The sequence below is a fragment of the Carassius gibelio genome, chromosome A18, assembly GCF_023724105.1.
Source record: "Carassius gibelio isolate Cgi1373 ecotype wild population from Czech Republic chromosome A18, carGib1.2-hapl.c, whole genome shotgun sequence".
Classification (NCBI taxonomy): Eukaryota; Metazoa; Chordata; class Actinopteri; order Cypriniformes; family Cyprinidae; genus Carassius; species Carassius gibelio.
In genome coordinates, this window is record NC_068388.1 from 13,290,427 (window position 1) to 13,310,752 (window position 20,326).

General features: G+C 35.6%; 1 protein-coding gene across 2 annotated transcripts in view; it reads left to right on the forward strand.

The window, feature by feature from the left end:
- Nucleotides 1-988: 988 nt before the first annotated feature.
- Nucleotides 989-20,326, forward strand: part of LOC127934394 (tumor protein p53-inducible protein 11) — a 60,585-nt gene continuing 41,247 nt past the window's right edge. Inside the window, exon 1 of one of the 2 annotated variants that reach the window (XM_052531762.1) lies at nucleotides 989-1,131. The gene's annotated coding sequence lies outside the window, so the exon portion shown is untranslated. Of the gene's footprint in view, nucleotides 1,132-1,196; nucleotides 1,292-20,326 lie in introns of those variants that run through there. The other variant, XM_052531764.1, reaches the window with a different exon arrangement.

Below are 20,326 nucleotides of genomic sequence, written 5' to 3' on the forward strand. Positions count from 1 at the left end.
AGTTTTCATATCATACTCTTTTCCCAACATGCTCTAGCAAACAGTACATTTTTACAATAATTTGGGGGTAAAATGTAACATTTTACTCACAAACGGTTATCACAACTCACAATGATATGACATGCTTATATAATATTATTCAAGTTCATGCCTCTCTGAGAATGAGGACATTGAACGTAGTGTTTTGGGTTTTTTTTTTGTCCCTTTTGCTATAGCATATACTGATGTTTACATTTTGAACATTGCGTTGGCAAAGACATTTCTGTTTAAAGAGTGTGTGGGTTGGTGTCTCATGAGAGATTACTTCAGAATTCTATGTGGGCTGCTTTCATGTCCAAACTATACTGCCAATGCATGCATTTGCTCTCCTGTGGAAGATTTTCTTATTAGAGTCCACAGCTGAAGCAATTCTCACATGTGTATTTGTTTAATCGCAAATAGCAAGTAAGCTATCAGACAGAGGTATTTTAGACACAAGGTTATTTAGATGAACAGAACATTTATAGCACCTACTTCTCACCACTTGAAACCATCTTTGCCATCTTTGAAAAAAAAACAATTTGATTGCATAGTTGCCTTTCTAATAGTAATAAGCAATGTGTTGTCTCAACATCATATTATCTTATCAACACTCATATTTAAAAAAGATTTCCAAAATGCATTTGGAAGCAGTGCTGCAACCACTATAGTCATTGGAAGGGACACTTTGCCCCTTAAATATTGTGATTGCTGGTTGACCAATGTGTTTTCCCTTCAATCATCTTTGTGTCTGAAAGTCATCATTATATTTGACAATCTTCTTTCAGTTATGAAAACTTTACAAAACCACTTATCAGATTTTAAAGATGCAGAGATATTTCAGAAATATTAAACAAATGCTCGCCTGTTCAGCCGCTGTCTTATCAGGCAGAGGAGCCATCACTTCATATTTCTGTGAGCGCTCTGCGTGTTTACGGTAAGACAGAGCTGCGCTGCTATTGTGTTTGTGACATTACGGTAAACTTATAGATCCGTCGAAGTCTTGGTTGTTTGCAAACCCAAAGAGCACGGCAATGTAAATTTATCAAGAGAATAATCGGACGGCATACTGAAAATAGCGCACAACCTCACAAGCCTCTTTCAGCTACACTGGTGAGTAAGATATGATTTTTTTCCTATTCTTTACAGATTAAATATCTTTGCGCCGTCGCTATACCTATCCATCTCGCATAGTTATACACAGAAATACTGCCTACTGTCAGCTGACTCATAACAGAACAAACCTAGCAGTGAAACTCAGGAGGTGTCGCAGGTAAGAGTGCGCTTTTGTGCTTTAAGAAGTTTATTTTAATTCGCTCTTGATCAGACCACGCTCGATGTCGCTCAACATGTGCTTCAGAAAGTAAGAGGAGCACACAAACAAACAGCGCGACAACTTACTGTTCCACTGAACGGGCACTGTTTGACTGTTATGAACGTTTGTTTAAGAAGCACCTCCTTTAAAACGGAAGATTGTATTGGCAAGACTTGTTTTATGCAATATCCCATTTACTGAGTGACTTGAATCACACTTTTGACGTTAACAATTGTCCCCGGTGCGTCTCGCGCGGCGCTTGAGGTCGGTGAGAGAGAGATTCCCTTGCGTTTGTAACTGCGCATAGTTTTAACTAAAATTTCAAATATGTGTCTTTTTCATGCATTCATGCTGATTTTAAAGTAAATGTAAAGTTTTTGGAAATAAATTGGGGGAAAATGTTGGAATAGTGTTTGTCATTTATTAAGTTTCATTTAATATGGCGACCTTTTTATTAGTGTTTTAGATAAATAACATTGTATATAGGATACAGTCTAATATAAATAATAATAATATTATCAAAAAACAAATAGACACTTTTTTTCCCTCCCAGATATACATTGCTATAATAAATCAAGGAGAAGTTGAAAACAGGTCTGGGAAAATAAAAACCAAAAATTTAATACGTAAAGAAAAATGGCTATAACAAAACACTAATATGATCGACAAAGACACTATTTTTGTGTAATGACGCTGTTATTGAAGTGTTTGATTTAGAGCTCTACCCTTCTGTATGTCATCTTCATAATTGTACAGTAAATGTTTTTTTTTTTTTTTAGCATATGTATACTGTAATGCTTGGACTTTAATCTGTTGATGACTACTGGCAGTACATAGATTAATAATATCATGTGAAAATTCTAGGTATGTTTTTGAAAGTTACATCAATATGGTGTTTGGGAGTCTGCAGCGCTGCAATCTCTGAAAACCACTGTCTTTGTACAGACAAAGATGTCAAGCGAAGCACGGGCTGAATTTTATATTATAATAATATAAAAAAAAGCCTTTTTATACTTATTTCAATGCAAGAAGCTTTTGGAAAAGATCCACATATTTGTGACAACAATGGACCGTTTCCTCCTCTCAAAATACCAGCAATTGAGCTTTGTAGTGGTTTCAAGTATTTACTATCTTGTTGTAATCATATTCTTGGCATTATAAAGGAATTCTTGGAAATCTCCGCTCCCTGTCTAATGTGCTACTTTTTCTGCTTAAGGTCAGAGTGTAATTGTTGCTTACAGCTGTGGTGAAACGCACAGACAAGGACTGGTGCGAGGAAATGTTTTGGTAATGTCTGGCTGTTTCCTGTCATGTTCACACCTTTTAAATATTGCCCACAGACTTTTTTCACCATCTGTTTCTGTGAGAAACAAGCTCAACTCAAATATCCATCGTGGTCTCCCAGCCTGAGGTGATTCCTCACGCAGCTTTTGTGAATGGCGATCCTCAGGCCTGTCTCACCAGTTTAATGAGAAAACCCCATGCTGCTGTGATCCAAAGTCCATAGCACTTTTTGAGCTGCTGTTGTTTTTGATAATCGAAGCATAACGCAGCGGTTATAGTGGCATGTGTTTTCCTGATCTTTGTTCTGGAGACAGGTGTGGGCGGTGAATGTGTGGGAATTTATTACTCGGAGGAGGAGGAAACCTTGTCCTGTTCTTCCTGATTCTGTTACCATGGTTACCATAAGGAAGCAGGGGCTATGCATTTTAAATGAAGTGCAGATACTGACCACATGCTTTCTTTGAAATAGGGGGCTTGAAAGGGCATGGTAATCAAAATCTAAATCCAGATCATATGTACACAGGACCATCCGTTTAAGATGTCTCATGAGAACAGAATGTGTAATTATGGCTGTCTGTAGGGAGGAAATATGGAAGAAAACACCTCTTCTTATGCTCAAAGTTTAGTCTAAGATTTATTACTGTGTGAGTTGCATGAAATATCTCCGTAATAGATGACATTTCTGGGTGGGCATGCTGTGAAGTGACCTATAAAAAAAGAGTGTCGTTAATCATTATCCATTAGACTACACGCAGCTTTTATACTTTCGTTCGTTGCTGGGAGGTTCTGCACAGTATGATCATTTTGTTTTTCTAATCATATCAATAGGTGATGATGATGATTTAACATCACTGCAAAGAGGAAAACCGCTCAAGAGTGGAGCACTCTGGGCTAGACAAGCAGATGGTGACCTGCTTTCTGTCCTGTCTTATTCTATCACTGGGTTGATTTATCAAGCACTGTTGTGTGAAACTGTGACAGCACCATATTTTCAGATACTCAGACCAAAGACTCTTCAGTTGCTGTATTTCGTGATTCCATGAGGATGGACGGTTTGGTAGAAGAGGCTGCTAGTGTTGTTTTTATATTTATTTGTTCTTTTTCTATATTTATGTTTCCATATTTTTCTGTTATCTTAGGGCTGCTGAGAACAAACACTTGAGATAAATGTCTGATTGGGATGGACACTTGAGTTGATTATTCTCAAATAATGTATGCTCCCTTCAGTCATAAACTGTTTATGATATCTTGGTGTGGTCAACAGACTTTAAAATGTGATATGATCCATTGTAGTCAAAACAGTTCTTTATACTCCTGGCCTCAGAATGTATTCAAAGCTGCAGTTATTGATAATGCGATATATCATGGTGATGAATACGAAACAATATCGTTATCTTGTGCACTTCTAAATACCGTGAATAATTATACATTACAAATGATTCAGAATTTGTGATGCATTTTAAGAACATGTGAGTGACACGCTGAATGAAAGCACATTCACTCTCTGACAGCAGATGGCGCTAAACTAAAAAAAAAAAAATGCAGTCCTTACCCTGGAAACCCCATAAATAAAGCAGCTGCTCTACTTTCTAAAGCATTTTTAAATAATTGAAATTGCCATTCTGATTTGTGGATTTGCTATGGTGTTCATCACGGCCCAAATATTTAGATTTAATAGGCTTTTCATTTTCAAACTTTTTTTTATATTTTAATCTGGACTACAACATGCCCAACCCTGCTCCTACTGATCGACTGTCCTGCAAAGTTCAGCTCCAACCCTAATCAACCCTAATCAAGACCTTAATTAGTTGCTTCAGGTGTGTTTGATTAGGATTGGAGCTGAACTTTGCAGGACAGTCGATCAGCCTTACAGCCTTAATCGATTACATCTCTTATCGACAATTAACCGATAATCGATTAATCATTTACATCCCTAATGTTGATTGAATGAAGTGATGATGAAGGATGATGATGAATTGTTTTTGCCATGAATATAGCCATTGCTGCTGAGTGCTGACCTGGCGTTATCATCATAAATAAATAAATAAACAAGCAGCGCAATATAATTTAGCAAAATGTAACCACAGGCACATTTTTCATTACCCTGGGCTGTTATAATAAACCTGTATCTGCAAATAGAGTATAGGGTTGGGCTAATAGACGATGTCATCATACATTGCCCCTGACATCGTGATCCCACTCCCTCTCCTGCAATCTGCTGCATCCCAGTTCAGTTTTCAGAAAGAAATTAGGTGTACTACAGAAACCCTAAAGGGAATAAATAGTTTTCAATATTTCAAAATCAATATTTTTTCTCACAATTATATCGTTAGGTAAGTATAGCCGATTGTATATAAATTGCGGGCATCAGGGAGCTGCTATTGAAACTGTTTTCTATTACATGTTCTCATTTTAATTTCACTTTCATTTTTGAGATTCGCAATCACAAGGCCTCTGTACTTTGGAGCGGCAGTTCTTATCATACATATGACAAGAATAGATGTTTGTCATTGGTGCTCAGGTTCTGCAAATCATTCGCCATTGTCCTATCAGACAATTCTCTGTCTCCTTTTTCTTTTTTTTATTAAAATATCCAAAAACCACTAGAACTATGTTATATATTTTGCTGACTTGTGTACTTGCATAAATGTTTTGAAATATGTTTAAATCTAGAGAAATAAGCAAATTTAACTAGTGACAAAGACTGTATCCATAGTGTCCTTGTGTCTACCAATGACGTCATACCCCCTCGATTTAGAAAACATGGAAACACTAAAGATACTTTAATACGTTGTGCCTTTTAATAGACCGGTGACAACCACACAGAGTAGCATTATAACAGAATTTTAAAATGTATCTAGTATGATAAAACAGTGCTGCTTTTCTTTCCAACATAAGACCGGAAGGAGAGGAAGCGGTCGACTGTGGCATAATAAAAGCTCCTCGTTTCGCTTGACAGCATTCAGCCTCACCTTGCTTCATTCTACTATGTTAATAAATCATTAGCTTGTCCATGAACATGATTTCTGTTTAAGTCCCGTTGGATTGCATCAGATTCCACACTTAGTAACAGAGCCATCAAACTACGCTTGACTAAGAACTACTTTCTTTGTTTATTTTGAATACGCGCCCTGTAGTGGCGAAAAAGTACATATTGTGCCTTTAAAGAGACCTGAGAATTTGTATCAAGTATGTTGCAGACTGTGCATGAAGATCCTAAAGTATCAAACCTGCTTGTGGAAAATGGGCATCCAATGTCCCCTTTGAAAGCTTGTTTTTCAGAAATCACTTTCAGAAAAGAATATTGAATGCTGATATATAAAAAATGGTGACCATTTATACTGTTATATAAAAATATATAGTTTATTTTTATATCAAGTATCTGTCACACAAGTGGATTGTTTTGAGAAAAGGATACTGTGTTCTTACGGATTGGACTCTCAGAGTGTTAGTCTAGTTTAGATTCTAGTTTAATTTCCTTCAATACTGTTATGTCAGCAGGGCACCGTTGTGCCACAAAATGAACAGATGTCCTCTCCTGGATTTCTCACAGATTGGATTACTACGCCTAGGCAGCCCAGGCTCTTTAGAGCTGCAAGAATGAAACAATCCCTTTGATTTCCAAAGGGGTTCCAGTATGGTTAAAGCAAGAAGAAAACAATGTGTTATACATTTTGGAGCTAAATAATTCTAAATAGGTGAAAAAGTAGGCTATGTGCCGAAAGCATCTAAGCCCCTGAAGCTCATGCTTGGCCTTATCAGGTTACAGAGGGTGCTGTGTGGGATTGAATTCGTGGCGTGGTTTGATTTGTACTCTGTCTACACAACCTGCTTTTGTTTGGCATGACACAGACGCTGACATCTGTGTATATTAGAGTTTAATACTACTAAAGCTCTGCATCTGTGCGGTCAACTGTTGCTGAAAATGATTTCTACTCTTTGAAAAGAAAGTCTAATATTCAACATGGCACAGTTAAAGCTTAGACTGAATTAACTTTCCTCAAAGTGGAAGATTGTCTGTCTGTCTGTCTGTCTATGTACACATATATATCTATACGCGCACACACACACACACACACACACACACACACAAGGAAAACAAAAAAAAGCTTAAATATGTTTAGAATATGTTTGCATGTTCAATGGTATATGCTCATTTTCCTATTTCTTTTTTTTTTTGCTGTCATCCAACACTCACTTTACATTTTTAAAAACTAAGTATTCATTTAATTATTTATAAATTGATTCCTTGGCCACATAACCGTAGCGCCATATTGGAGAATATCCGCTGGATGCAAGCATTTTGCAGTCTTCTGTGTCAGCTATACTAAGTTTTCATTAAAACCAAAGTGTTAATACATGTAGAAAATGTATCCTTGTGTTAGGGGTGTGCGATATGACTGTTTGATCTTGGACGATAAAAATATCTTTGCTGTTAGGGCTGCACAATGTGTTGTTTAAGCATCGATATCGCGATGTACGAATCCACGATAGTCACATTGCAGGATGTGCGATGTAGGCTGTCATAGTTGATCCGTTATTCATTAACTGTATGGGCCAGAGAGCGTGCGCGCGCGCGAGAGAGAGAGAGAGAGAGAGAGAGAGCGCGCGCGCAGCCGGCGACACACTGAATGCGTGGCGCAAGCGTCTCAGCTGCGTGGCGTGTCCATTTTTTATTCGGCTCCCATGTTAACAGGTTAGAGCTTACAGACTGCCTGCGTGAGACGCGCATCGGAAAACGATAGGTTGACATATATTCAGATATAAATGTAATTTAAAAAATAAATTAATAATTATCGATTTTCAATTATTGCACCTGTCACCGGCCTGAGAGAGAGAGAGCATGCGCGAGAGAGAGAGAGAAAGAGAGAAAGAGAGAGCGAGCCCCGGCCGCACGCTCAATGTCTTCAATTGTTAGATTTGTTAGATTTTTCTTTGTAAGAAAAATTTTTTATTTCATATCACAATATATATCGCAGAAAAATTAAATATAGCAATGTAAATTTTTCCCAATATCGTGCAGCCCTATTTGCTGTCCTGTCCAATAATGCCTAATTACTGAGCTAAGATATGTATCGCGTCTGATTGTGCTAATATTGTCAAAACACATAAGGTTTACATATAAACACAGTTGCTTATGTCTAAACTGAAAGTAAAAGTGAGAGAGAAATGGATGCGTGCCTATATATTAGATGTGTGCAGCTCTTAAAGGGCAGTACTAGACATGCTGTGTACTGTAATTAAAGGCAAGGCTGTAGCTGGGGTTTACAGGGCCTCTGTGCAGGTTGTACCAGTGGGCCCTGTTTGAAATCCTTAGTTCGTTCCATTTATTTATTTGTGCTGTTTACACATTAAGTTTTTTCAGGTTTGTAGGTGTCCAGGTACAGAACTTGAACAATCATATGTAAAATAGCACTGCATAGTCTTCAATGTAAATATTAAACACCTTTAAAATTTCTTACATTATCACAGTTTATTTGCTATAGTTTAGAAAATGCAATAGCAAGGTATGTAATAAATTACAATCAACCAAAAATTCTGACAACTGTTAGTATGGCAATATTTACACAACTATCAATACTTTGTTGAGTGGTTTTCTTTCTTTCATTTGGATTAACATTAAGGACACCGACACTAGATAGTAAATTAAGCTCAGTCACTTTAAGAGACACATTATATAACATCGTTTCATTATAATTATACACATCAGATTTCATTTGCCACTGTTTACTCTCACTTTAGACATAAAGGGCAGCTTTTTTGAGGATACTCTCAGAGACGGGTATTTTTATATAATTTTGTATGTACAATGAGGCTCGAAAGTTTGGGCACCCCTTGCAGAATCTGTGAAAATGTGAATAATTTTCAAAAAATAAGAGACATCATACTAAATGCATGTTATTTTTTATTAAAATACTTGTAATTAACTGGATTCAAATTTTCAATCTATTAACCCTTACGTGTCTCACTTTGTTAAAGTAACACACTGTTTGATTTCTAGGTTAAGTTATGTGCACTTTCAGTGCTCTTTGACTGGCTCTGTTATTCTGTTGTGCAGACTATACAAAATTGAAGCAGGTAAGGCTACCAAATGTGTTTATGCAACACAGTGCATCACACGACTGTCTTAAATTAGAAAGTTTGCTCTTCTGCACTTTTAGAGATTGTCATGCTGTCTTGATGTTGTTCTCATCATGCTAGCTCTGGCTAAGCTATGGTTTGTTGTCATGACTAGTGAGAATGATTGTGCTCTCAAACTATAGGCCTTTCTCACTTGTGTGAGACTAACGGTGACCAATAAGCAAATCGATTTGCTGAAGACTCAGGGTCACTGCTGATATAGTTTGTAGGAGTGTTTTTCATGTGAAATGCTCTTGGGTTATGGTATAAAGTACTGTAATGCCACATGAGTATCCAAAGATCTGTTCTGCTGGAACTTTTCAAGGACTCAGTTTGGAAGGTTTTGTTTCATTGAGATATGTTTCTGAATGGTGATGCAGACTAGGATTGATTAAGCCTTTTTTGTCTCATATAATGTGGAAGTACATTGTGCTCTTATGTTTTTGCTGAGACTCAGAGGTTCTTTAGAAGTGTTTTCTGTTCTTTTCTCAGTGGAATGTTCTTGTAAATTCCACTTAGATTGAAATAGCTATAGCACTTCTTTAATCCATGCTTGGAGTGGAAACAAAGTTATTTGACTCTTCAAGATAAGTAGACAGAGCAGCAGTCAAACAGTAACATTCCACTGCTTGATAAAATATATTTCTGCCTTCTGGATTGAGCCTAGTTAACTACTGCATATTCAAGATGTACCGTGTTTCAGACCTCACAGTGCTTTGGCTCTTTTGTTTTAATGTGTCTTGGATAGTGTTTCTATTTTACATGTGCCAGTTTTAAATGTCTGACAAATTCCTGCATCTCCTGTATGATAATTAGCTTTAAGATTTCCCTTTAATTTTAATATTAAAGTACAAAAAAGGCAATATCTTAAATTGATATTGACCCTATATTGGCCTGTTAAACGATTTGAGGCACTTTATTCATCAAGGGTGCATTCATTTGATTAAAAGTACACTCAAAAAAATGACTCTTTGGCTGAACATGATTCTTTCATGGACAGTGGTTCCACATGTTTGTACCATGTTATTTGGACATGAATAAATCAAGTTATAAGGACTTGTCTACCTTTAGTTGAGTTTACTCAGTTTGCTTTAGTTCATCCTACATGAAATATCTGAGTAGAGATAATATGTTTACATCATGTAGAACCACTGTCCATGCAAGTTTAGCCAAAGTGTTATAAAAACATTAGCAAGTAAGATATAACTTTTCTTTACACATGATGTTAATTGTTTGCAGTTTAAGGATGTTACTATGTGTACATCATACACTAGCACTCTCATTAAAGTTGCTTTTTTTTAAATTAAGTATTTTAGACGTTCTTTCAACCAGGTCCTCAACCCAACCACAAGCTCCACACTTCACCACAATGGTAACTCGCACAAAATACACCAATATAAAGTCTTTTAAAATGCCCACATAATAGAGCATTATACATGAAAAGTCTCCTTATTATCACATTTTATTAAAAACTGCATAAAATAACACTTTATTTCAACATTTTCTCTCCCCATATCCAGTCCTGTGCAAAGCATGATGGGAAGTGTAAAACTTATTTTGAGGGACTTGATTGAAACATGTTCTTTCAAAATGAAAACTTTATGTTAAACCAACGAGAGACAGGTTTAAGTCAGTTTAACATGACACAATCATGTTGAAATGAAAAATAGCCAAAATGGCATTAATTCAACATGAATTGTTCAGGTAAAGTGAACAAAACTAAAAATTCATTTTTTTGAGTGTACTCTTTTGAAGTCTCTGTATTCTATTTTAAGCCTCACAAATTTTGTCAACATTGATGATGATAATAACAATAATAAAGTTTTCTAGAGCACCAAAGTATATTAAAAGGATTTCTGAAAGATCATGTGACACCGAAGACTGTAGTAATGGCAAAATAAAATAACATTTAATAAATTAAAGTTTATTCAAGTAGAAAATGTTAAATCATTTTTCACAATTTTACTGATTTTACTGTATTTCTGATCAAATAAATGCAGCCTTTGTGAGCATAAGAGATTTTGGCAGCACTTTATTTTACAGTCCTGTTCTCCATGTACATACTATAGTAATTATAGTATTATAGTAATAACTATGTAATAATTAGGTACTAATCCTGAACCTAAATCTAACCCTACCCCATGTAGTTACCTTGTATTACCAGAACTTTCTTAGATAAATACACTGTAAGTACACTATAAGTACATGTAAGTACACGTACTGTAAAATAAAGTGCAATCGAGATATCTTTCAAACTCTGAAGCCAAACTTTTGAATGAGTACACTTTCCCGATGTTCGTTCCTGGTCATATTGTGCATGATCCATTAGTGAATGTTAATCCAAAAGAAAAATAAGACATCTTTAATTAAACAACTTTTCTTACAGCTTTACCTACACAGACTATTGTATAATGTTAACCAATAGTTGTTTTATCAAACTTGCAGTCATTCTGGCACAATTATAGTATGTAATGGCCAGTTTTCACGATTCACTATTGAGATTGGATTGGATAGATTTTGAGGAGAGACAGTCAGCAGCCCACACAGAATATGTGCTGATAATGAGGGAAGATTGCTTCCAGATTCTGTGGAATACATTTTAAATTCCGTACAAATATGTTAAAGAAAGCTTCTGCAAAATGCGTATACATTATGGTTGGGGGATGTGTAGAATATTACAAATCATGGGCATTTAGGATCTGAGATGGGAAGGTTATCTGATCTTTTAAGCATGACTGCAGAATATTCCACTAAATTCATCATAACTTGGTGGTGAAAGGGTTTGGTATATGCCCTGCTCATGAATGGTGCTGTTTACAGTTAGAACCCTATAAAGGAAGCATTAATAGTGGCTTTCAGGCCTTAGGCAAAACTGACATTGTTTCAAAGAGAGGTACTGTTTTGACGCAGCTAGCAGCAATGAATGTACGTTCATAGTAGAACACTGTGTTGTATGTGTGTCTGTGTTATTGGCAGCTTGAACACAAATCTCTTTCACATTTGTTTCAGTGGTGGACTGTGGTTTAATTCATCACTAAATTTTCTGAGACAGAGATAAGTACAGTAAAACTCCCAAATTAGCCAGTCAACTAGTTAATGTTTTATCTTTCGCAGCTTTTCACTCCAGTGCCCTCGCTCTATTTATCCCTCTATTTTGGAGTCTCTGAATAATTTGGCTTGAATGTAGATATAGCAAATGGGATTTTAGTACACCTGTTAATGAGAAGTGTAGCTTACTGCATAGACATCTCACACTGACATTTTTCATTTTGACAGTTCAGTTTTACAAATGAACAATACAGAAATTATGTTTGCATGCTACATTTAAAAAAAAAATTAAAATCTGATCATCACAACATGGGTATATTCAGTGTTGGGTTAACGCATTACAAGTGGTGTTAGTGTGAACATGTAGTTCTAGACTAAATGTGAATGTGCATTAATTCATCCCATTCGCATTTGTAAAAATGAATTGAAACAGTAAAATGCAAAGTAAGAATATGACGTAAACCTGCAATAACTGAGGCCAACATGGAAGTGACTTAAACTGTAATTTGTCAACTGGCCGCTAGAGACTGGCTGCAAAAGGGAGTCAATCCCATAGATGTTAAATTGTGAAACATGTTTATAGCCTGGATGAAAAAAAATATTTTGGTCTATATAACTAATTTTGCCCTTCGTGACAACTATAAAGGGGGGTGAATTTCTTTTTTTATATAATTCATCGGTCTAAATTATATTAAGCCTTAAAGTTCTGCATAATTAAGGGGTGTGGCCACTTGAGTGACAGGTGGATCGTTGCTGCCGTCACTGCCATCGAGCTAGGTGGGCATGGTTTTAGCAACCAGCTCCCACCTTTTTGTCCATTTTCGTTTATCCAGGAGTGACGCAAAGTGACGAGCTCCCAAGATGGTGACGGCCGCCTCTGTCCACTTTGAGCTTCAAACACTCTTCGGAAGTTTATGGATAACGTCATGGACACTACCTCCATGTTTTTATTAAGTCGATGGTTTAGATATATATATTTTTAAGTGTACAGTGCAACACTCTATGATCTAAACTACAGGTAAGATATAACAAAAATTGCTTTAGCAATGACATATCAAATTTATCAAAAGTGGCAGTAAATACATTCATAGTGTTTCAAAACACTGTATTTCAACATGTATCTATTTTAAAATAAAAATATTCTTTTGGACTACCTATTCATTAAAAATGTTAAGAAGCATAGTTGCTTGTTTCTAAGCATCAAATCAGCATTTTAGAATGATTTCTGAAGGTTGATGTGACACTGAAAAATAAAGTAATAGAGGTGCTGACAATTCAGCTTTGCCATCACAGGAATAAATGTTTTTACTTTACTTAATACTGACCAAAACTTTTAAACAGTAGTGTACCTGCAGGGCATTGTCAGAGGGGGTGTTCAGTGTGTCAATATTTCCTGTTTCATCCCCCATATGCAGAGAGGAATGTAGGCTATGCAGCCAGCTTCCTGCTCCAGCACACATCAGACATACTGCCTGTTTGTGCTCTGCATGACGCAATACAGTGGCCTTAATTCACTCTGTTTACTGCCTGTTATTTGGAGTTTGCTTGCAAAGAGGCCTGAAATGGGTGGAGAGAGTTTCCTGTTTGTTGTTTTCTTTATTTCATTTTATTTTATTTTATTTCAAGGCTACATGATGTGCTTACTCAGACTAATATGGTTATCTCAGTTGAACAAAAAATATAGCAAAAATGTAATAACAAAGCAAACGGACCTCTCTAGTTGCTGATACGCCTCTGTGCAGTGCATGTTTAAAGGTATAGTTAGCTAAGAATAAATTTCTGTCATCGTTTACTCCCTCTCATGTCATTCCCTGTCGATCATCATTTCTGGTTTGATGATTCACTTTTTTACTAACATTTCATTAAATTAACATTTAATTTCTGTTTACACTAACTAGAAATTAACTTCTTTTCTGCTCAGTAGTGATTGTCTCTTTCACTTCCACTTGATTTGTGTATATAATGCGTATTTATGGTAACAATGCAATACGTATCATATTATCAATATTAATAATATGATATCGTAATAATATGTCTGTAGTCAAAACTGATTAAATGGAAGGGGGAAGTCTTGCCCATACCCGGCTAGGAAAAAGATGATAAAAGTGTTAATGTAGTGAAGTGGTGAATATTATTATTAAATATTAGTGACTTTGATGTTTTGTTATATAAGATTTTATTTATTTTTCATTCCATTTTTTAAACAACTTATTAATCATCAAAAAAATCCTGAAAAAAAGTATCACAATTTATAAAATAAATATTAAGTAGCACAACTGTTTCTAACATTGATAATAAGTCATTATATTAGAATGATTTCTGAAGGATCATGTGACACTGACTGCAGTATAGACCCCCCCCCGTATTTTTTATCAAGTAAATGCAGGCTGGATGGCAAGAGACTAAGTAAAAATATACAAATATTATTTAATGTTGTATAAATTAAAAGGATAGTGATCCATACTTGTTTCAAGTGCTTTTTATTGGGGGTGGGGGCCTCCAAAATGAATTTTGCATAGCAAGAAACTCCAGAAGAAAGAGCTCAGGGAGACGGCAGGGAGGCACAAGCCCCAAGCCCAACATCACATTTACCCACCCACACATAATTAAACCATACAGATACGATGTCATAGCCTACTGGGGACCAGAGGCAAAAAATAAATAAATATATTATGTCTAAATAGATTAAATTATTTACAGTGTTGTTACCTTTTCCGATCAATTTTATCAACCCCCCCCCCCCCCCCCCCCAGACACAAAGCATTCAAGCATTAACATTCTAATACGAATACTAATGTAGGTGGTGATGTGTTGTTGTGGTTGGTCTCAGACAGAGAAGGTCAGCAGATTTGTGACTGTTGGAAGGTAAAGAGAGATGACCAGAAGGGGTGTAATTCCACTGTATTATTATAAATGGAAATTTATAGACTTTCAATCGAGATGTTATCTATTAGTACATTCTTCCAGGATGCAATATGTGTGGAATTTCTTGATTTCCAGTTCATAAGGATAATTTTATTGGTGATAGCTAGCTCCACTAGGAGTAACTGACTGTTTATATTGTCTAAATTGATTGTGGATATGTCAAACAAAAGGATGGAGACCCTGGGATGTAAAATCCCATAAGGACAGATAGTGATTCAGTGACATTTTCCCTGAATTTGTTCAATTTAGTGCAATATCCAGAGGGCGTGGATATTTAAATTATATTAAGTCTTAAAGTTCTGCATAATTAAGGGCGTGGCCACTTGAGTGACAGGTGGATTGCTGTTGCTGACACTGCCATCGAACTAGGTGGGTGTTGCTTCAGCAACCAGTTCCCGCCCTTTTGCCCATTTTCAATTATCCTGGAGTGACGCGCTGTCAATATGGCGACGGCCTGCTCCGCCCATCTCTAGCTTCAGAAATGCTCTTCAGAAAAATACAGGTCACATCACAGACGGTACGTCCATGTTTTTATATAGTCTATGGCCCTTACAAGTAAATGCTATAAAATTTTCATGACTTGATGCTCATTTGACTTTTTAGACAATTTTTGGATTCCTTGTCCTATTTAGTACCTTGTTCCTATCAGTGAAACATATCCAAATAATTTTTTTAGAAATGAAGCCAAATATATGTAAATGGATGCAAATATATGCCAGCTGACTGAATGATTGAAATCCATGATCCAGTTACATAATGCAGGTTTAATTTCTGCTGAATAACTGTTCAAACTAGACCTTTATTATGGTGAAGATTTTGAGATGGAACAATAGTGACAGGCATAGAGCATGAGAAAGTTGAATGAGAAGGAACATGGGAGACAACTGTGATGTGCTGATAGGAGCTGTTACTGAAAAGCACGTTTACAATCTCTTAAAAAGTGGTTTCAGTAGACTGCTGAGTCTCACATATAATGCTTTCCTGCTTAACCCTTTACAGTGTATTCTATTAGCTGCCTGTAACCGAAAAGCTCTTGTTGTTGAGGATGAATTGACATTGGAAAGCACTCAAGCATCAGACTTTGTGCTGCTGAGGTTCAGCATCCCCTTGAGAAAACAGCTTCTTATGATTTTTCTATCAAACAAATTGGAGCACCGTAATAGCCTTAAGCAAAGTTCACTTCCGTCAATATAATTTCAAATGAACAGAGCATATATGCGCCAGTGATTTAATCTAGAGGTCGACCGATGTATCGGTTTTGCAGATTAATCGGCACTGATAGTTGATTGCTGGAACAATCGGTTATCGGCAAAAATCTATGCCGATAGTTTTCCGGGTTGCCTCTGTTGCTGTTACTGTGCGAGAGCAGCCTCTAGTGGTTGAAATCACTGACAGCACGTGCTGTTTGTTTAGACGTGATGCTGTACACTGAACAGAGCGAGAAACTTCAGACCCGGATTTAAATACAGCTGACAGAAAATCTTGCCTTGCCATAGAGCGCCATTCACATAGTTTCCATTAAATTACATTATATTCGGCCAAATCTTTGTTAATGTACATAATAAATTGTATATTGAGCATTTTCATCGAAACGTTTGTCTTTCTGTGGCTCAAATAAAGTCTGAATGCTTCATTTGTAGAGCTGTAATATAGATTGCTTTTTCCGTTTGCTCCATTTTTTTAAACACTGAACTTCAAATTTATCTATGCCTCATTGTTCATTCTTGAAGTAAACTGGAGTCATTTTGGTGAATAAATAAACTGTTTTAGACCACTGCTTGAGTTGAACGTGACGTGTCCAGAGTGTGTGTGATATCGGTGAGTCCCCCTAGACTCAGCGCTGCTCTTTTATTTTGATTATATAACATCTAAGAGTCACTTCATGAGCATTTGACCACTTGATTTGAGCAAAAGCATCATATCTCATGCACATAATTGTAAGGGTATTCACAGCAACCCGTCAAAATAAGAGTTGTTTTGAAGTCTATTCTTCAGTAGAATGTAGCCTACTACTACTACTAAAATATAACAAACATAATTTTTTTAGGAGTGATCAAACAACGTTTCTTCCATGTTTGCTTAATTTTCAGTAATGAAAAGATAAATGAAATTAATGTTTCATGCTTTGATTTGATAACAATTAAAATATAAATACACTGAATTTTTGAGGGGAAAAAATCATTAGGCTTCTTTAAGAAAAAAATAAAATAAAAGTTGTTTTATGCATTCAAATAATTAGACATGTTAAAAAACAGAATTTGGTAACAATAAAAAAATATAATGAGGACAAAATAAAACATTTCATAGGGATCTAAACTTGTATTAAATTGATGTGAAAATGTATTCGTTTCATGATTTTAATTAATTAGACTTGCTTTATGATAAATAAATATTAATTTAACCATTTAAAAGAAGTGGAGAAAAACTAAAATGAAAAAAAAAAAAACAGAAATAACGGAACTTGGATTTTTTTAAAATGGAATTTAGGAGAATTTGTTTTTTTTAATTACTTTTATTATTAGTACTACGACCACTAGTATGGTTCAGTACTGTTGTTTTTTTTAATAAAGCACTATTTTAGTTTTTGTTCAGTATCCATTTTAAAAGCTATTAGTTAATTAATCTGTATCGGCCAGTGTGGTCCAACCTAGCTATTGGTATTAGCAAAATCCAATATCGGTCGACCTCTAATTTAATCTGTCCTGGTAGAAATTTCCATTTATAGATCCAGATTCAATAGAATCAATTCTTCTTAATGTGCCGTTTATTGCTTTTTCAAAAAATATAGAGAGGTACAAACAGAAATCCCACAATCAGAACAGCATGGGAGGAAGAATGCTTATTGACTGATTAACATAATCGACAATTGGAAAAGCTCCCATATTAGATTATCATGAAATGTACTGAAGACATTTGCTCAGTCTTTGTTCACATTTTGCCCTGAAAACACAATGCTATTCAGGGGATATGAATTGGACGATGCTGAAGCACCAGAAATTAAATGCTATTATGATTGAAACATCGTTTTACTGTTTTTAATGGCTACCTGAAATCTAGAAGTATTAAGCCTTTAGGTTTACCAGCATTGAAATGAACTTGTGTTGGTGCATTTATATATATGCACACACACTCACACACACTCTCTCACTCTCTCTCTCTCTCACACACACACTCAAACTGTCTTGATTGAGTTCAGGTCATTTCAGGTGAGGGAAATCACAACATTATGAGGAAAATTTACTGTTAAGAAAATCGACATGACGCTGAGTCATGGCTGCTGTAATTTAAAGAGGATTTACATCACCAGATATGCCTAAAACTCTGGATTTATTGTCATTTTAAAGGTTTTCAACACATTTCTTAATTTTTCCAAATTTTAATTTTTTTTTTTTTTTTTTATATAGGCCTACTAGGTAAATCCTTGGTGGTGATTCTTCAGAAAACTGTGAAAACACTTGTTTTCACCTTCTTGCCGAATGACATTTTATGTGTGTGTTTGTGTGTGAAGGAGATAAAGTGTGAGTAAGGAAGCAAGGGAATAAGAGACACTGAAGTGTTATTCTTTGGTTGTTTTTATTGAACAACAAAAGAACAATAGGTTTTGCGCTTGCAAACCCTTGCACAACAGAATTACTTTTCTCTTTTGACCTTTTCAGTTCTAGAAAAATTACCATAAATGTGAGTCTGAAGTGGAGTAGTTTTTAAAATGTCATGGAAATTCTAAAAGTGAAAATTCCATAGTGGAATTTTATTTTTAGTGAATACAATGCATTTTTTAAATTTGCATAGGATCACAGTATGCTTGTGCTATATTAGATGGGAATCAATGCATTCATCTCGTTTTGAATCCTACCTTATTAAATGCATGGATGCAAAAATGCATGGATGTGGCAAGTTGAGATGACAGTAATACACATTGCTATTTAAATTATTAAATTTGTTGTGCTCTTGTGCTATATGCTATTAGTAAAGGAGTGTACAATACATGCTTTGTAAACAGCATATTGTAGAGTACAAGTGTACAACACAACAACCACAAAAAAAAAAAAAAGTTATAAAATGTGCAGAGAACATGAGGGAGAAATGCCCATATAAGGATTTCCACCCTTCATTACATGAACAGCCAAGCTAAAATAAAACTCTCTGAAACTTGTACAAAGCCGGAAGGAGAACATTTGACACAGAAATATGCCATTCTACATACATCTATTTTTTTTAAACCTTGACCATGTTTAGCATGAGAATCCAACTCTTAAACATTCTTCTTTAGAAGTATTTTGGTAACTAAATTGTTTCAGTTACCATTTAATTCCAATATTTGGACAAAAAATACAATGTAAATCAATGAGAAGCGAATGTCCTTCAAAATATCTTTTGTGTTTTACAGCAGAAAGAAATGCATACAGGTTTAGTAAGACATGAAAGTAAGTAAATGATGACAGAATTTTCATTTTTGAGTAGACAATTCTTTTAAGGATGTAAATTGTGTCAGTTTGGGTTTTTGTGTTAGCTGTACAGATTTGTTTGAATGTAAAAACACTCATCTCTAACCTAAACCTCAGATACAAATCTTTCTAAACTGGCTCTGCTAACTGTTGGTGGCAGCAGATGATGCCGGGAGAATTGTGAGGTTGTTTCTTTTTGGATCACTTTCTTGTCTTCAAGCATCTCTGAACTTCTCTGTGCAGCGCCACCCACCACACCAATTCAAGAGCATGACTCATAAAGCTGTAGGTGCATGATATCACTGCTAAAAAGTTGCTTCACATCGAAAAAAATAAAAAGGCCAGCGTGGATATTTCAAATTACCAATTTGTGGACATGTCAAAATATATAAAGATGTCTCTTGATTATAAGCCTGCAGTCAGCACTTTTCTGTGCTTGGATATAATGAAATGTCATATGTCAAGAATGCTTCTCAGTGTGGCAATTTGATTGCAATAGTTAAGCCCCCGCTTCATGGGTGACTAAAATTCTGGCTTTTTCAATGTGAATGCAATGCTGGGTTATGTGAAATAAAAATAGCTAAACCTTGTAAAAAAAAAGAAAGAAAAAAAAAGCATAAAGTGTAATTTATAAGACCCTAAAGAATCATATCAACTTGTGGAAAATGGGCATCCAATGATCCCTTTAAAACTACAAAAGCAGTTCAATCATGAATAGTGATTCCCTCTTTTCTTTTATTGTTAGATTAGCATTAATGAGACAGACGGCCTATTAAGACCTACTGTAAGGCACGGATCTAATTTTACACATCAGATGTAAACAGTTAACCAAATGTTCACTTGAGACATAACAGATTATGTTTGTGTGAATACTTGCCAAGACATTATATTAGATATTTTGAAGTACAGTAATTACGTCTATATGTGTATATTGGGATTGCGTGCTGTCTGAGAGACGTGTCTTTATGCACACTATTTGGATGTGTCAGTCAGCGCAGTAATTTGGTTTACATCAGCATGGGTTTGAACATCACTTTTCACTGGTTCAGACTCATGCCACTAAGAATTTGCTTTAATGCTGCACTTTACGACTATACCAAACTTGTGCATTAGGGGAAGCAGTAGTCATCAAGAAGCAATCTGAGGAAAATGGTACAGCTCTCAGAAAACA